This window comes from Octopus sinensis, linkage group LG15, assembly GCF_006345805.1.
Source record: "Octopus sinensis linkage group LG15, ASM634580v1, whole genome shotgun sequence".
NCBI classification, from domain to species: domain Eukaryota; kingdom Metazoa; phylum Mollusca; class Cephalopoda; order Octopoda; family Octopodidae; genus Octopus; species Octopus sinensis.
Window position 1 is genome coordinate 42,098,575 of NC_043011.1, and position 16,828 is coordinate 42,115,402.

General features: G+C 39.0%; 1 protein-coding gene across 2 annotated transcripts in view; it reads right to left on the reverse strand.

The window, feature by feature from the left end:
- LOC115219639 (integrin alpha-4) overlaps positions 1-16,828 on the reverse strand; it is a 185,855-nt gene that overhangs the window by 118,402 nt on the left and 50,625 nt on the right. The window lies entirely within an intron of this gene.

Here is a 16,828-nt window from a genome sequence, read left to right on the forward strand (position 1 = left end):
TGTATTTCTCTTTCCTCGCCCTGTCTCTTAGTCATTTGGACTCTGTTTTTCATTGCCAGTAGAACATGAAAATATAACTTTTACTTATAGCTAAGTACCTTGATCTGCTCGCTTTTCTCAGCAACTTTAATGAATGATTATTCGTGTTATATAATTAATTTCTTACTTAAAGAAACCTCTCTTACTCTACTTAACATTTTCTCTTCTTTCTCTAATGCTATTCATCACCACCATCATCATCATCATCATCATCATCATCATCATCATCATCACATCCACTTTTCCATCCTGACATTGCTCACAGGCAGGCAGTTCCTCCAGGGCAAATATTTTAAAGCAAAATCTCCTGCCTATCACCCAACCCTCATCTGTTTCCAAGTAAGGTAATATTTTCCCATGGTTAGACACATTTGTCACAGAATATTAGAAATCAACGACACAGCATCAAGTCAAGGACACACACACACACTCACTCACACACCACACACACACACTCACACACACACACAGACACACACACGATAGACTTCTTTAGTTTCTGTCAACGAAATCCACTTACAGTCCTTTCCAAGTAAGGAAATATTTTCCCATGGTTAGACATATTTGTCACAGAATATTAGAAATGAACGCCACAGCATCAAGTCAAGGACAACACACTCACACACACACACACATACACACACACACGCACGCAATAGACTTTTTTTAGTTTCTCTCAACGAAATCCACTTACAATCCTTTGGTCTGCTTGGTGTTACAGTAGAAGACACTTCCCCAAAGTGTCAGGCAGTGAGACTGAACCAGGAACCAGATCATTGCAAAGCAAGCTTTTTTACCTATGCAGCTATTATTTCTTACAAAATATGATCCATCATATTATATCCTTGTTGTGTTTGTCTTGTTCTTTTTTAGGCTTGGTTAAGAATTTCTCAGCTAAATCTACAGGTTTCAAGGAAATCTCTTTGTTCTCCATCTCTCCCTTCTTTGTCGCTAGCACACACACACACATGTATGCATGTGTATATGTGTGTATATATTATATTATATATATATATATATATATATATCATCATTTAACATCTGTTGTCCATGTTGGCATGAGTTGGACAGTTTGACCAGAGCTGCACCAGACTCCCATCTGATTTGGCATGGTTTCTATGGCTGGATGCCCTTCCTAACACCAACCACTTTACAGTGTGTGCTGGGTGCTTTTATGCGGTACCAACACAAATGCTTTTATATGGTACTGGTACCTTTGTCTTTTATGTAGCACTGGCACAGGATTCTTACAGGCCAATCCTCCTCCCAGAGGAACCAGCCTTAACACTTCTGCTGTGATGCACGGGTCTTCTTGGGGAGTACAGCGAAGTGCTAGATATCTCAGTCCTTTGTCATTTTGCCAAAAAGGTTCAACATCCTGAGGTCGTCCTTCAGTACTACATATATAAAAAAAAATAAAAGGAGCACTCCATTGTTACAACGACGAGGGTCCCGGCTGATATAATCAATGGAACAGCTTGCTCATGAAATTAATGTGCAAGAGGCAGAGCATTCCACAGATACATGTACCCTTAACGTAGCTCTCAGGAAGATTCAGCATGATACAGAGTGTGACAAGGCTGGCCCTTTGAAATACAGGTACTACTCATTTTTACCAGCTGAGTGGACTGGAACAATGTGAAATAAAGTGTCTTGCTCAAGGACACCACATGTCGCTAGGAACTGAACTCATAACCTACGATCTTGAGCCGAATGCCCTAACCACTAAACCATGTGCCTTCACTGCTACACACACACACACACACACACACATCACACACATATATGTATATATCAGTGGCATATGAAAAGCTCCTTTCAAGTATTGGGCCTCACAGAGGCAATGATCAAGACCTTTGGCATTATGTTATGCTTGAGAAGGAGACCCATGAAGCCAAGTAAAATCACAGTCATGGCAGATATTGGTGTCACACAAATGGCATCCATGCCGGTGGCATATAAAAACACGCATTACACTCTCAGAGTGGTTGGCATCCAGTCATAGAAAACCATGCCAAATCAGACTGGAGTCTAGTGCAGCCTTCCAGCATGCCAGACCAGGTCAAACTGTCCAACCAAGCCAGCATGGACAATTGACGTTAGATGATGATGATATCTATACATATATATAGGCAATAGAATACACCCAGCCCATGATTCATGAAAGGAAGACCATTCAGTCATAAAAGTCACAACAGATACCTTGACATCCATCACAACAAAGATCGGCAATTTTCTGTTACAGTGTGGATCAGATTACAACAGGCCTCAGCAAATGATGAGGTGCTGTATTAGAACAGACGCTTTCAATTTATGCCAGCACAGAAAATCATAATGATATATTTGTTCACTTTTACATCCATTTTATTTTTTCTTCTATGCTAGCATGGCTTAGTTGAATATATTACGGAGATGTTGTTTTACAGTGTGAAGCCCTTTGTATTGCTAACTCTTGCCCTGTTCTTCAGGTTAAGGGTCTCTTACTTTTCAAGTTTTCAAAGGCACAAAGCATGTGGATGATTTGTTTATAGCAGAAGTGGCAACAACAACAACACTGCTAGTTGAGAGCAAATGTAAACACAGATGTACATGCACATGTGCACACACACACACACAACACACACACATCACACACATATATGTATATATCAGTGGCATATGAAAAGCTCCTTTCAAGTATTGGGCCTCACAGAGGCAATGATCAAGACCTTTGGCATTATGTTATGCTTGAGAAGAAGACCCATGAAGCCAAGTAAAATCACAGTCATGGCAGATATTGGTGTCACACAAATGGCATCCATGCCGGTGGCATATAAAAACACGCATTACACTCTCAGAGTGGTTGGCATCCAGTCATAGAAAACCATGCCAAATCAGACTGGAGTCTAGTGCAACCTTCCAGCATGCCAGACCAGGTCAAACTGTCCAACCAAGCCAGCATGGACAATTGACGTTAGATGATGATGATATCTATACATATATATAGGCAATAGAATACACCCAGCCCATGATTCATGAAAGGAAGACCATTCAGTCATAAAAGTCACAACAGATACCTTGACATCCATCACAACAAAGATCGGCAATTTTCTGTTACAGTGTGGATCAGATTACAACAGGCCTCAGCAAATGATGAGGTGCTGTATTAGAACAGACGCTTTCAATTTATGCCAGCACAGAAAATCATAATGATATATTTGTTCACTTTTACATCCATTTTATTTTTTCTTCTATGCTAGCATGGCTTAGTTGAATATATTACGGAGATGTTGTTTTACAGTGTGAAGCCCTTTGTATTGCTAACTCTTGCCCTGTTCTTCAGGTTAAGGGTCTCTTACTTTTCAAGTTTTCAAAGGCACAAAGCATGTGGATGATTTGTTTATAGCAGAAGTGGCAACAACAACAACACTGCTAGTTGAGAGCAAATGTAAACACAGATGTACATGCACATGTGCACACACACACACACAACACACACACTAAAAAAAGACATTATTCTAAGCTTCTTTCAGTTTCTTATTTCTTTCTTGCCCACAAGGGGCTAAACATAGAGGGGATAAACAAGGATAGACAAAGGGATTAAGTTGATTACATCAACCCTAGTGCGTAACTGGTACTTAATTTATCGACCCTGAAAGGATGAAAGGCAAAGTCGACCTCAGCGGAATTTGAATTCAGAATGTAAAGACAGACAAAATACTGCTAAGCATTTCAACCAGCCTGCTAACGTTTCTGCCAATTCGCCACCTTCTTTCAGTTTCTGTCTACCAAATTCACTCACAAATCTTTGGTCAGCTCTAGGTCAGAAGAGAAGACACTTGTCTATAATTCTATAAAATAATGGGAATAGTTAAGAAGTAAACTTCTTAACCATTCCCATTATTTTGTAGAATCATAGACAAGTGTCTTCTCTTCCAGACAGATGCATCATGTAAAAAAGAAATACCTAATTTTGCACTCCAATTTCATTAACTGCTGATAATAATTTCTAAATTACAAAGTCAATCTCTCTCTCTCTCTTCCATCTAAGCTGTTGCTCATTAATTAAAAGCAATGTTATTATTATTGCTATGAAGTGTTTCTCAAGATAGATTTATGCTCGCACGTGTCTACTCATGGAAGAGAAAAAGCAAGCAGACAAGAATAAAGAAAGATTACATGCAAGTGTATTATATATGGAGTTGTCAGCAAACACACTGATGTAGAATGAAGCTGTGTATACACTCTGATTTTGGTAATGTTTAATAAAATGGTAGAGAAAGCAGAGTCAGAAAAACCATATCTCCAGAGTGAGAACCACCATGTGGTTAGTTGAAGTGCTCAGAATAACAGTCAAATGTCCTTCACATCACACTCTGCTGTCTTAAAACAAAAAGAACATTTCATGGGAAACATTGGTGTTAGGGATAGAAACCATGTCAAATCAGACTGGTCAAACCATCCAACCTATGCCAGCCCTGGTCAAACCATCCAACCTATGCCAGCATGGACAATGGATGTTAAATGACGATGATGTAATGTTCATAGGGTATGGCCATGGTTGGAATGTCTTTGATTATAGGATCTGCTGGATGAAGGCTGATAAAAGGCTGAAACCACAATAACTTAGTGCAAGCTTCTAATATTTTACTGTTCAATTTATATCAGTCGTCTTTACCTTTAGCCTGTTCGGGATCAATAAAAGAAGACCCCCAGTTATATACTGGGTTCAACAAAGTCCCTATAATATACAGGTTCAATAAAAGTCACACTAAAAAGAAAATTTTTTTTTGTATGAAGTCTAAAGAAAAAGTGTTGGACAAAATCTGTTATTCCAAAATAATTTCTGTTATTCTAAGAACTATCCATTGTTTACTGTATTCTAAGATGTACCCAAAGTCAGGACTGTGCCACAACATGGAGTATTTTGACTTCTACAAGTGAGTACTGGCTTTAAGGGTATTGCAAAAGGCATGGTTGGCGGCCCATAGGGCTTAGAAAAACTGAAGGACTGATGAATTAAGTGTGTGAATTTGAGAGGGGAATATGTTGAATAAAATCATAATTAACTGATTCTCCTATATTTTCTTTTACCCAAAGCCAGTAACTGTTGAGCACCCCTCATATCATGTTCAGTGACAACATCACTTTTCTGGAGTAAAATTATACAATGGTGGGGGAGGTGTGTGTGTGGTGGAGTATCTGACAATGAAGCTGAATTTTGGGGTGTGGCATTGGGAATTCCTGGGTTAATAATTGTTCTAAAAGTAAGTCAAGTAGAATGGTGTATTTTATCTAAGAATAAAGTGGATCATAATGAAATGGCTATTACAGGGTTTGAACTCCTGAGCCAGCCTGCCTGCCTTAGTAGTTACTTAACCACTTAACTATGGCTTAAGGAGGTGGAACCTGTTGGCAACCAATGTATAGATAAGACAAAGTGGTGTGATTTGTCTTGTCTAAGAAGACAGAAACAGCTCTAAAGAAAATAAATGAAAAAAGGGGGAAAGATGGAAAAGCTTTCACCATTATTCATTTTTTGTTTCTTGTTATGGTAGGGGGGAGGGAGGGTTGATATTTTCTGGTGGAGATATGTGTGGCGGTGGCAGGGTGGGTGGGGATGTGTGTCGTGGTTTGATGGGAGGTTATAATTCTGCTTCACAACAGGGTGACTTATCTTGAATGAGAGACTGAAGAAGCCAAGTTCCACTCCATCGCTGTCCATGCATGACATGGCAAGGTGTGGAAGGAAATCAGTAGGGTGTAAACCTCCATCCCACTACCCTCTCACCTCACTCCTTTCAGATAGGAGGAAATGCATGTGGTTGGGGTCCAGATAAATGCATCCCACCAGGACCCTATACTCTCCACCATCCCAACACATCTATATTTCTTCAAAACAAAATTATGGTATTTCATTCTTTGTCCCACTCCCTCTGCTTCACTATTCTCTTTTCTTTCTCTCTTTCTCTCTCTCTCTCTCTCTCTCTCTCTCTCTCTCTCTCTCTCTCAATTTCTCCTTCCTCTTCTTATTCTTATCCTAACTTCAATAACACTGGGGAGGTGGGTAGATGAAAAGAAGGTGATAGAGACATGAAGAGGTAGGCTTCATGGTGGTTTGGGAGATGTTGTTTAGCCCAGGGTCATCCTTAACTGAGAAGACTTATGATCAAAAGATGTTCCAACCAAGTCATCAGTATACAATGTGTCCTTCCTTTTTTTTTCAAGACAGCAAGGTATGATTCATGGGAGATTTGACTGCTATTTCTTGCAGGTTGAGCAACCATATAAAACTTTCTCACCCTTCCTTGTCTGCCATCTCATCCATTTGGTGGTTGTTGTTGTTGTTGTTGTTGTTTACCCCCAGAGAAGCCCCAATTGAGCAAACCTATGATTAAGGACATTCCATTCATGACCATCCCATCTTTCTCCTCTGTACTCAGAACTCAGAACCACATCCAATGCCCTTTTTAATTGTGCTCTGGATGCTATTTCTAGCTATTTGAACAACCATGAAGAGATCCCCTTATTGGTTTGCATTAGTGAAGGGTTGGGAGGAAGGTAAATGAATGTGTGGTGGCAGTGATTTGATAGGGTAGGGGTTTATGTAAGTGGGGAGGTGTCCTCAAAATCCCTTCTTACCTATGCAATATTGTACATCGTAGGGTGGTGAGCTGGCAGAATCATTAGCACACTGGGTGAAATGCTTAGTAATATTTTGTCAGCCACTACATTCTGAGTTCAAATTCCACTGAGGTTGACTTTGCCTTTCATCCTTTTGGGGTCGATTAAATAAATACAAGTTACACACTGGGGTCAATGTAATTGACTTAATCCCTTTGTCTGTCCTTGTTTGTCCCCTCTATGTTTAGGCCCCTGTGGGCAATAAAGAAATAAATATTGTACATTGTACTCAGTATGTACTCAGTATTGTCCATTGTGCTCGTGTATGTAAATGTACATAGGTGGAAATGGTGTTTATGTACTTTATCATCATCATCGTCGTTTAACGTCCACTTTCCCTGCTGGCATGGGTTGGACAGTTTGACTGAGAACTGGCACGCCAGAAGGCAGTACCAAGTTCCAATCTGATCTGGCAAAGTTTCTACAGCTGGACGTCCTTCCTATCGCCAACCACTCCAAGAGTGTAGTGGGTGCTTTTTATGTGCCACCGGCACAAGGGACAGTCTGGCGATTCTGGCATTGACCACGCTTGAATGGCCCTTTTTACGCCTCAAAGAATTTTTATTCAAACCTACTGATCCCATTGCTTATCTTATTTTAAAACCTGGTACTTATTCTAGCAGTCTCTTTTGTCAAACTGATAAGTTATGGGGATGTAAACACACCAACAACAATAATGTTAAACAATAATGGGGGGAGGAGGACACAAAGAGAGAGAGAGAGAGAGAGAGAGGGGCTTCTTTCAGTTTCTGTGTACCAAATCCACTCACAAGGCTTTAGTAAAAGACACTTGCCAAAGGTGCCATGCAGTGGGACTGAACCTGGTACAAGTGTTTCATTTATGTATGGGTAGTTTAAGCAGATTTGTGTATATGCCATGTGGGTGTGTTTTCCTTTCTTTAGTTTATTTTAGCCATCATGATAATGGCCATACTGGAACACTACATTCTGTGCATGGTTTATGTATGTAGAAGTGGTATATTGGTGTGTAGATGTATGAAGATGTTTGTGTGTGTGTTCTTTTTATTTGTGGCTGTAAAATTTTATGTATCACATTTATTATATGTTTGTGAGTATACTTTGTGTGGTGTGGACGTGTATATACCACATAGTTTGTTTGTATGTATGTGTAGTGTGTGTGTGTGTGAGTGTGTACAAGTAGATGACATTAACCTAACATAGGAAGTGGACATGAAATGAAGCAGGGAGGGGTGTGGCATAAGCCACCAATACACCAGGTACAATATTTATACTTATACATAAACACTGATATATGATAATCTTAGGGAGTCTCTTTTTATTCTTTACAGCCCTTTATTATTAAACATCTACTTCCTTATTTATGTTTCTTTTTCCACAAGCAATAAATAAAAAAAAAACCAACCTCTTCCCACTACTTGACAGTTGTTATTGTTGTTGATTAGTTCCAAGTCAGCCCTGATTTTGCAGGCTGACGATCAAAGCCATTCCAGCTTTGATCATCCGGTCTTTTTCCTTTGTTCAGCGAACCTAGGACTGAATTATCCAACATATCTTCCCTTTTTTAAGACAGCAGGATGTGATCAGAGGGAAATTTGGCTGCTAGTTCTAGAAAATCAAGAGATCATGTAGAGCAGAGGTTCTCAACTGGGGTCTATTTGGCCCTTAGGGGTCCACATAAGATTTTGTTGTTAAAATTTATCTGCAATAAACTGGTTACAATACACAAAATATTTTCACAATTTTTTAATGCAATTCCCAATGTCATCATCATCATCATCATCATTTAATGCCCGTTGTCTATCCTGGCATGGATTGGACAATTTCATTGGACTGACATACTGGCAGGCTGCACTAGACTCCAGTCTGATTTGGCATAGTTTTCTACGGCTGGATGCTCTTCCTAACACCAACCACTCCAAGAGTGTAATGGGTGCTTTTATGTGTCACTGGCTGGGTGCCATTTGCATGACACTGGGGTGCATTTACATGCCACCAACATGGGTACCAATTTATGTGACACCGGTATCTGTCACAACTGCGAATTTGCTCAGCTTGATGGGTCTTCTTCTCAAGCATGACATAATGCCAAAGGTCTTGGTCATTGCCTCTGTGAGGCCCAACGCTCAACAGGAACTCAGCCACTTTGCCTCAAAAAATATAATAGGATTTTTTAAAACATTGAATGTGGGTCCACTCAAGTAAAATAGAAATCAAAAGGGCCAATAGGTAAAAGAATTGGTTGAGAACCACTGACGTAGAGGGTCTGTCTCATCGGCTCGTCCTTGAAATAGCGTTAAAGTGAGATGTTAGTAGGATTTAATTTTAGGAACACGAGGAACCATAAAGTGTTTTTTCCTAACCCAACTTTTCTTTATTTTAAAATTAAGAAAAACCAAAATTTATGCTGGTTAATTTTAATAAGCACACTGTATGCAATAGAAGAATGAACATTTTTGTTTAATGAAATCACCAAGATTAAACTGAATGGGCGGAGGATGGAGGTGGGGAATAATTGTGTGAGTAAGCTTATGTAGTAAATTAGTGGTATTCATTCATTGACACACAAATAACTCTCAATGTTTAATGTGGTGGAAACTTAAGATGTTCTGATTAGCAATTCAACTTCTTTTTGAAACCACACACACACACACATGTGCACGCGAGCACATACATGTGAGTATACAAATCAACTATGTATTTTTGCACACATGGACAGACATATACACATGTACATGTATGTATATATATATGTATGTGTATATTCATGTAATTGTCTGAGAGACAGAGGAATTATCCAGCATTTCATTAATATCTGTTTGGTTGCATAAACAATTAAGAAATCTGTGAACTGTTTCTAATGTTCATATTCTGAAGCAGCTCATTTTGGCAATCTAAAGAATCTTTCAGTTCTGTGACTACATTAAAAAAATAGGCAACAGCATTTACTGAGATTCTGGTCACACTACCATCTTCTCAGGGGGTGAAGTTAACAATCTACAGCGACTTTGCTGGTCACTGTTGTATTTATCTATTCAAAAGTGCAGGTGTGGTTGTGTGCTAAGAAGTTTGTTTCTCAACCACATGGTCCCAGGTTCAGTCCCACTGCATGGCAACTTGAGCAAGTGTCTTCTACTATAGCCTCAGACTGACCAAAGCCTTGTGAGTGGATTTAGTAGAAAGAAACCTATTGTGTGTGTGTGTGTATATATATATACACACATATGTGTGTGTATATATGTATATGTATATATATATATATATAACCCATGCTAGCATGGAAAACAGACACTAAATGATGATGATGATATATATATATATATATATATAATATATATATATATACTTTATTTAAAGCAGAGTAATATGCTTTATTTAAAGCATATATATATATATATATATATATATATAGCTCTGTGTGTATGTGTTTGTCACCCACCACTGATTGACAATCAATGATGGTGTGTTTACATCCTTGTAACTTAGCGGTTCAGCAAAAGAAACCAATAGAACAAGTGTTAGACTTCAAACAATAATAAATCCTAGAGTCAATTTGTTAGCCTAGACTCAAACAAGTAAAAGAGAAAAGTTGTCTTGGAACATTTGTTTCTTCCCCTTTCTTGTTTGGATGTGCATCTAGGTCAAGACATTTTTCTTTATTATGGAACTAATCTTTAACACTCTAGACTCAAACAATTATCTTTAAACCATCCACCATGCACACCACTACCACCACCACCACCACCACCATTACAACCATGACATTCACCACTGCCACCATATCCCACCACTACCCATTAGATTAATGAAAGAGAAATAAAAAGATTTTCCCTTCTCTTTTAGAGTCTAGGTGACTCATACATAGATTGAATTCTTGGCCTCAGCATTCTTTAGCAAAAGATTTTAGTCTGTCCAAAAAATAATTCCCCAAAGTAACCTGTACCATTTCCATATAATTAATCCAATGGTTTAGCACATGATGCCCAGAGTGATATTTGAAACCTGTGGTTTCATCCTAATGAAATGCTGAGCTATTTCACTCGTCACATGGCAATATTCTTGTTTTTTGACTGATTTCTTAAAAATCACAAAACACAAAATAAGATTTCAAATTGTGCTTTTAAATATTTCGTTCATTCATTCATTTCATTCATTCATTATCATTATCATTTCATTCATTCGTTCATTCATTCTTTACTTTTTCTTTCATGGGACTGAGTGTGTATCTTTTATACTTGTATTGGTTTATGTAATTGGACAGTGGCCATGCTGGAGCACCACTTTTAAGGGTTTCTATTTTAATTGATCATATCAACCACTGTGCTTACTAAAGCCTGGTACTCACTTTATCGATCTCTATTTTACTTGGATTGCTAAGTTACACTATTTAACACAGCACCAGTTTTTACATGACTGAAGATAAACACTGACATTGACATACATGTGGTGGTGGATCTCCATTGTTTGATGACAGTGAAGATTCAGTTGTTCAATCAGATCAATAGATAGATAGATAGATAGAAATATTTAATATGTGTGTCTGTGTCTGTCTTTGTTCCCCATCACTGCTTGACAACTGGTATTGGTGTGTTTACATCTCTGTGACTTAGCAGTTTGGCAAAAAGACCGATAGAATAAGTACCAGACTTTCAAAAATAAGTCCTGGAGTCAATTCATTTGACTCAAATGAATTGACTTCAAGGTGGTGCCCCAGCATGGCCACAGTCTAATGACCAAAACAAGTAAAAGATAACAGATACACACGTACACACACACACTCTCTCACTTAGTGTGTCTCTCTCTTTCTATGTATTCACAGTGAAAGTACATGACTTGATGGTTAAGAGCATTCAGCTCCCAAGGGTAAGGACATGAGTTCAATTCCTGCCAACATATTGTGTCCTTGAGCAAGACACTTTATTTCATGCTGCCCCAGTTCACTCAGCTGGCAAAAATGAGTTGTACCTGTAATTCACGAGGGCCAGCCTTGTCACATTTTGTGTCACACTGAATCTCTCTGAAGAACTACGTTACGGGTACACGTGTCCGTGGAGTGCTCAGCCACTTGCACATTAATTTCATGAGCGAGTTGTTCCATTGATTGGATCAACTGGAACCCTTGTCATGACCGATGGAATGCCAGTTATATGGATACACATGCACTTACATTCCTATATATTTGGATTTGCAGTTGTTAGAGCTAATGTGTATGTGTGTGTGTGTGTGTGTGTGTTTGTATTTTCTTCACGTTTATGTGCAGGTTGTAAACAGTGACCTTGCTGATGGCATCATTTACCTGCCGTCCACCAGAAGAACTTGTCCAAGCTGTTTGTTGTTCGGTAGAACTGGGAGATTATTATCACATCTGGAAACAGACAGGGGTTGGCACCAAGAAAGGCTTCTTACCATGGCAAACTCTATCCCTATGTAATCTCATCTGACTGATGCAAACATGGAAACGTAGATGTTGAAACAATGATGGTGGTGGTGGTGGTGATGATGATGATGATGATGTTATGAGAAACTGAGAACAGAGTCTAAAATTAAAACAGTTTTCATATAATTTTAAAATTTCATGTGAGGAATTGTTCAGACTTTTTCAGAAATTTAATCACAATGACATGCTTAATTTTCCCCATATCTGGACTTGTAATTAATTTAAGAATTAAAAAAAAAAACCCTCATACACTAAACATACAACATTCCACCGCCACCTCCGCTTGCCATCTGATTTTCATTCATTCATTTAATGCTAAAAAAAAAAAAAGGTCCTACTGTCTGCAGGTTTTAACCAAACTGTTTGAAATACGATACCTCATACGACACAAGTAGTTTTATATTCAAATACTTCTGAATAACTTGAAGGTTATTAAATGGAGATTTTATTTGTGTATTGTGTGTGTGTGTGAGAGAGAGAGAGAGAGAGAGAGAGAGGGGAATTATCTGACTGGAAAAAATAAAGCAGCAGCAACAAAATAAAAGAGTCTATCAATTTTAACCAATAATCTGTCAGTCACCATGAAAATAAGATAAGTTTTTGGTGACAGAAAATATACATAATATACCCATTCGCTCATAGTCACTTCCTAACTTCCTAAAAGACAGGACTTTCTCTTTCTCTCTTACCCTATCTTCCTCCTTCCCCCTCTCTCTTTCTTCTTCTCTCCCTCCCTCTGTGTGTGTGTAATCTTCTTCCGATCTAAATTCCAGAAACCCAATATGAGAAAATTTTATCAGATGTCTGGCTTTACAGCAGCTAAACACTTTAATACGCCATGCACCTAATATTATTATAACTGTTGTTATTGTTTTTGTTATTATTGACATCATCAACTCCATCACTACAACCACTATCATCATCATCATCATCATTCATGTGAATATATTTCCGCCTCCAATGTCATACTATGCTGGAAGTGATGGCCAGGAAAGGAAGGGGTTGTTTGTCAACTCCAGTTTTCAGTTTTCTTGTTTTATGGGAAATTGGTTGAGGTGCCTGCTATCACTGTTTAACCCCAGGTTGGCTGTGACAGAGTACATCTTCGATTGAAGGCATTCTTGTCTTCTCTAGAGTATTTCCAATCTAAGAATACATTATCCCATGTCTTTCTGTTTTCAAGAAAGCAGGGAGTAATTTGAGGTTTGATTTGGTAGCTGTGTCTAGCAGATCGAGTTTCAGCACATAGACTTGTTTGGTGAACTACAGCTGGCCTTCTTAACAGAGTGTAGTTTAACAAATTAAATATATAGGACCTCTATGTTAATTGTATCAACACAGATACTTAGAAAGAAGATGTGCAACCAATATATTACTGGTATTTTATTGACATACAGATAAAATTTAAAAAAACAATCCTGATCTAATGAACTTTTAACCTAAAACATAAAGGAATGCAGCTAAATACTCTAGCAATGGTATTACTTCAATGCCATATACACTCCTCAATGCTTTACACCATCCTCATGTGTGTTTACATCTATTAAAATAGGATTTAAAGGAAGCAATTTAAACCAGCCGTGTCTCTTTTATGTTCAAACTGGCCAGATCTTGTCTCTCACACCCACCTTACAATGTCATTCTAAAAATAAACAATCTCATCATCAAAATCTCAAAGCTATGAAATAATAGAGGTAATCCTCTATTATTTCATAGCTTTGATATTTTAATGATTCAGAGCAATGTGAATAAATAAGGATTACACTTGACAGTGTAAATGCAGAAAGGGTTAAACAATAAAATAACTTATGACAAGTTTAAGAAGTTGAACTTTCAATGTCTTCACACACACTCAGGTGGTGTGTGTGTTTGTGTGTGTGCACACATGCACACACACACACATATATATATATATATATATATATATATATATATATATATATATATATATATATATATATATAATCGTTTTAATGTCCACTTTCCTATGTTTGCATGGGTTGAAGGGAGTTTGAGGCAGATTTTCTCTTGCTGGATGCCCTTCTTGTCACCAGCCCATTTCCAAGTAGGGGAATATTTCTCCATGGCCAGAGATGTTCTTGCAGAATATTGAAAATGAATGACACTGCTTGTATGACAGTGACAATCATTTACAATTATCACATTTTATAACACACACACACACACACACACATGACAGGCTTCTTTCAGTTTGAAGTGATAGCATGTTGTCAAATTAATGTGACAGTCCCATGAAAGGGAAGAATGCTACTGTTATTTAGCCCTAGGAAACACCATTTCCTGTTGGACTTGACACATTTCCTGTGACCTTATGTTTTCAAAGTGAAGCTAAGCACCTCCACCTGGCAAAGCCAGCCTTCAGAGTCGAGTTTCAGAGTCATTGCTCATCATCAGTCTGGAGTAGCATGGCTTGCTAGCTGTTGATGCCTATCTGTCTTTGTAAACATATATTTCAAGTGAAATGCATTCACTGATTTTTGAAAATAGAAATATAAGGACATAGGAAATGTGTAATGTCCAACAGTAGCATGTGGTGAGAATGGATGAGGATAGCTGTGTGAAAAAGTGTCTCACCCTAGCAGTTGAGAGAACCTGTGGAAGAGGTAGACCCAGAAATACCTGGGATGAGGTGGTGAAACACGACCTTCAAATATTAGGCCTCACCAAGGCAATAACTAGTGACCAAGACCTTTGGAAATATGCTGTTCTTGAGAAGACCCGACAAGTCAAGTGAGACCATAAACCATGGCCTATGCCAGTGGGTGTAACCAGCCCACTTATGTGTACCTTTCTTTCATTGGACACTAAACTCTGCTTGCGAAGACCTGTTGAGGCAAGTGAAATCAAAATCAAATTCACTGATGTGGCCAATGACAGCACCGCATGACTTGCATCCATGCTAGTGGAACACTAAGAGCACCATCCGAGCATGATCGTTGCCTGTGGCACGTAAAAAGCACCATTCGTGTGTGATTGTTATCAGCGTCACCTTACTGGCACTTGTGCTGGTGACACGTGAAAAACAACATTCAAACGAGGTTGTTGCCAGTACTGCTAGACTGGCCCTTGTGCTGGTGGTGTGTAAAAGCATCCTCTACACTCTCAGAGTGGTTGGTGTTAGGAAGAGTATCCAGCTGTAGAAACTCTGCCAGATCAGATTGGAGCCTGGTGCAGCCATCTGACTCGCCAGTCCTCAGTCAAACTGTCCAACCCATGCCAGCATGGAAAGCGGACGTTAAATAATAATGATGAAGATGATGATGATTCTTCCTTTTCATGGGACTGTCACATTAAGTTGACAACATACTATCACTTTATCATGCTGCTACTGCATAAATCTCCCTGAGAGATTTAGAAATGTATTACTTCTGTTCTTTCAGTTTGTCTAACAAATCCACCCACAAGGCTTTCTTTGGTTGATCCAGCCAGGAAGCTGTCCAAACTCCAAATGTCTGTTGTGGCATGGTTTCTATGACTGGATGCCCTTCACAATGTCAACCACTTTACAGAGGCACTGGGTGCTTCTTGTGTGCCACTGGCATGGGTGCGTTTACTCAGCACTAGCACAAATGCATTTTATGTGGCACTAGCACCTGTAAAGAATAAGCCTTGATGCCATAATTTTACTTTCGGGAGAATTTTAAATAATTCTTGTTTTTTGGTATAGCATATCTTGAAACACACACATAAGCTATAAACAATAGCATGCTATTCTTTGTCTTTGTGTGTGCCTTGAGATATATTTTATTTCAATGGCATGTAAAAAGCACCATTCATGCCAGTGCCACCTGACTGGCTCCCATGCTGGTGGCACATTAAAAGCACCCACTACATTCTTAGAGTGGTTAGCATTAGGAAGGGCATCCAGCTATAGAAACCTTGCCAGATCAGATTGGAGTCTGGTGTAGCCTCCCGGCTTGCCAATCCTCAGTCAAACTGTCCAACCATGCCAGCATGGAAATCAGACGTTAAACGATGATGATGATGAATGATTCATTGGCTCAGGAGAGGCTCTTGATGGGCCTCAAAGATGATGATAACAAACCACACAACTCTGGGAAAACTTGGATGGTCGTTATAAGTTTCTTCCTAGTTGGTTCCCTCTTGATCCAAAAGCTTTGCTGATTATAGTGATAAAATCTATATGATTGATTTGGAAGTTTCTACAGCTACCTGGAAGATACACTGGTGCCCGAATTGTATCTGTTCAGAGACTGGTCCTGTGACCATTGACAGCTTCCCAAAGACTAGAAGCTAAGGGGACAATGTATAAAAGCAAAAACACTGCAATTTCCTTTTGTGTGCATGTGTTGATGCTGGTGCCATGTAAAAAGCACCGAGTACAGTCTGTAAAGTGGTTGGCATTAGGAAGGGCATCCAGTCATAGAAACCATGCCAGGACAGACAACGGACCCTGGTGCAGCCGCCAGCCTTACCAGCTCCTGTCAAACCATCCATCCCATGCCAGCATGGTAAACAGACATTAACTGATGGTGTGTGTGCAGATGTAGATGTGTGGTAAGAAGTTTGCTTCTCAGCCACATAGTTTTGTGTTCAACTCCACTGCATGACACCCTGGGCAAATGTCTACTACTATAATTCAGACCAGCCGAGGCCTTGTGAATGGATTTAGTAGATGGAAACTGAAAGAAGCCTGTTGTGTGAATATGTATCTGTGTTTGTGTTTCT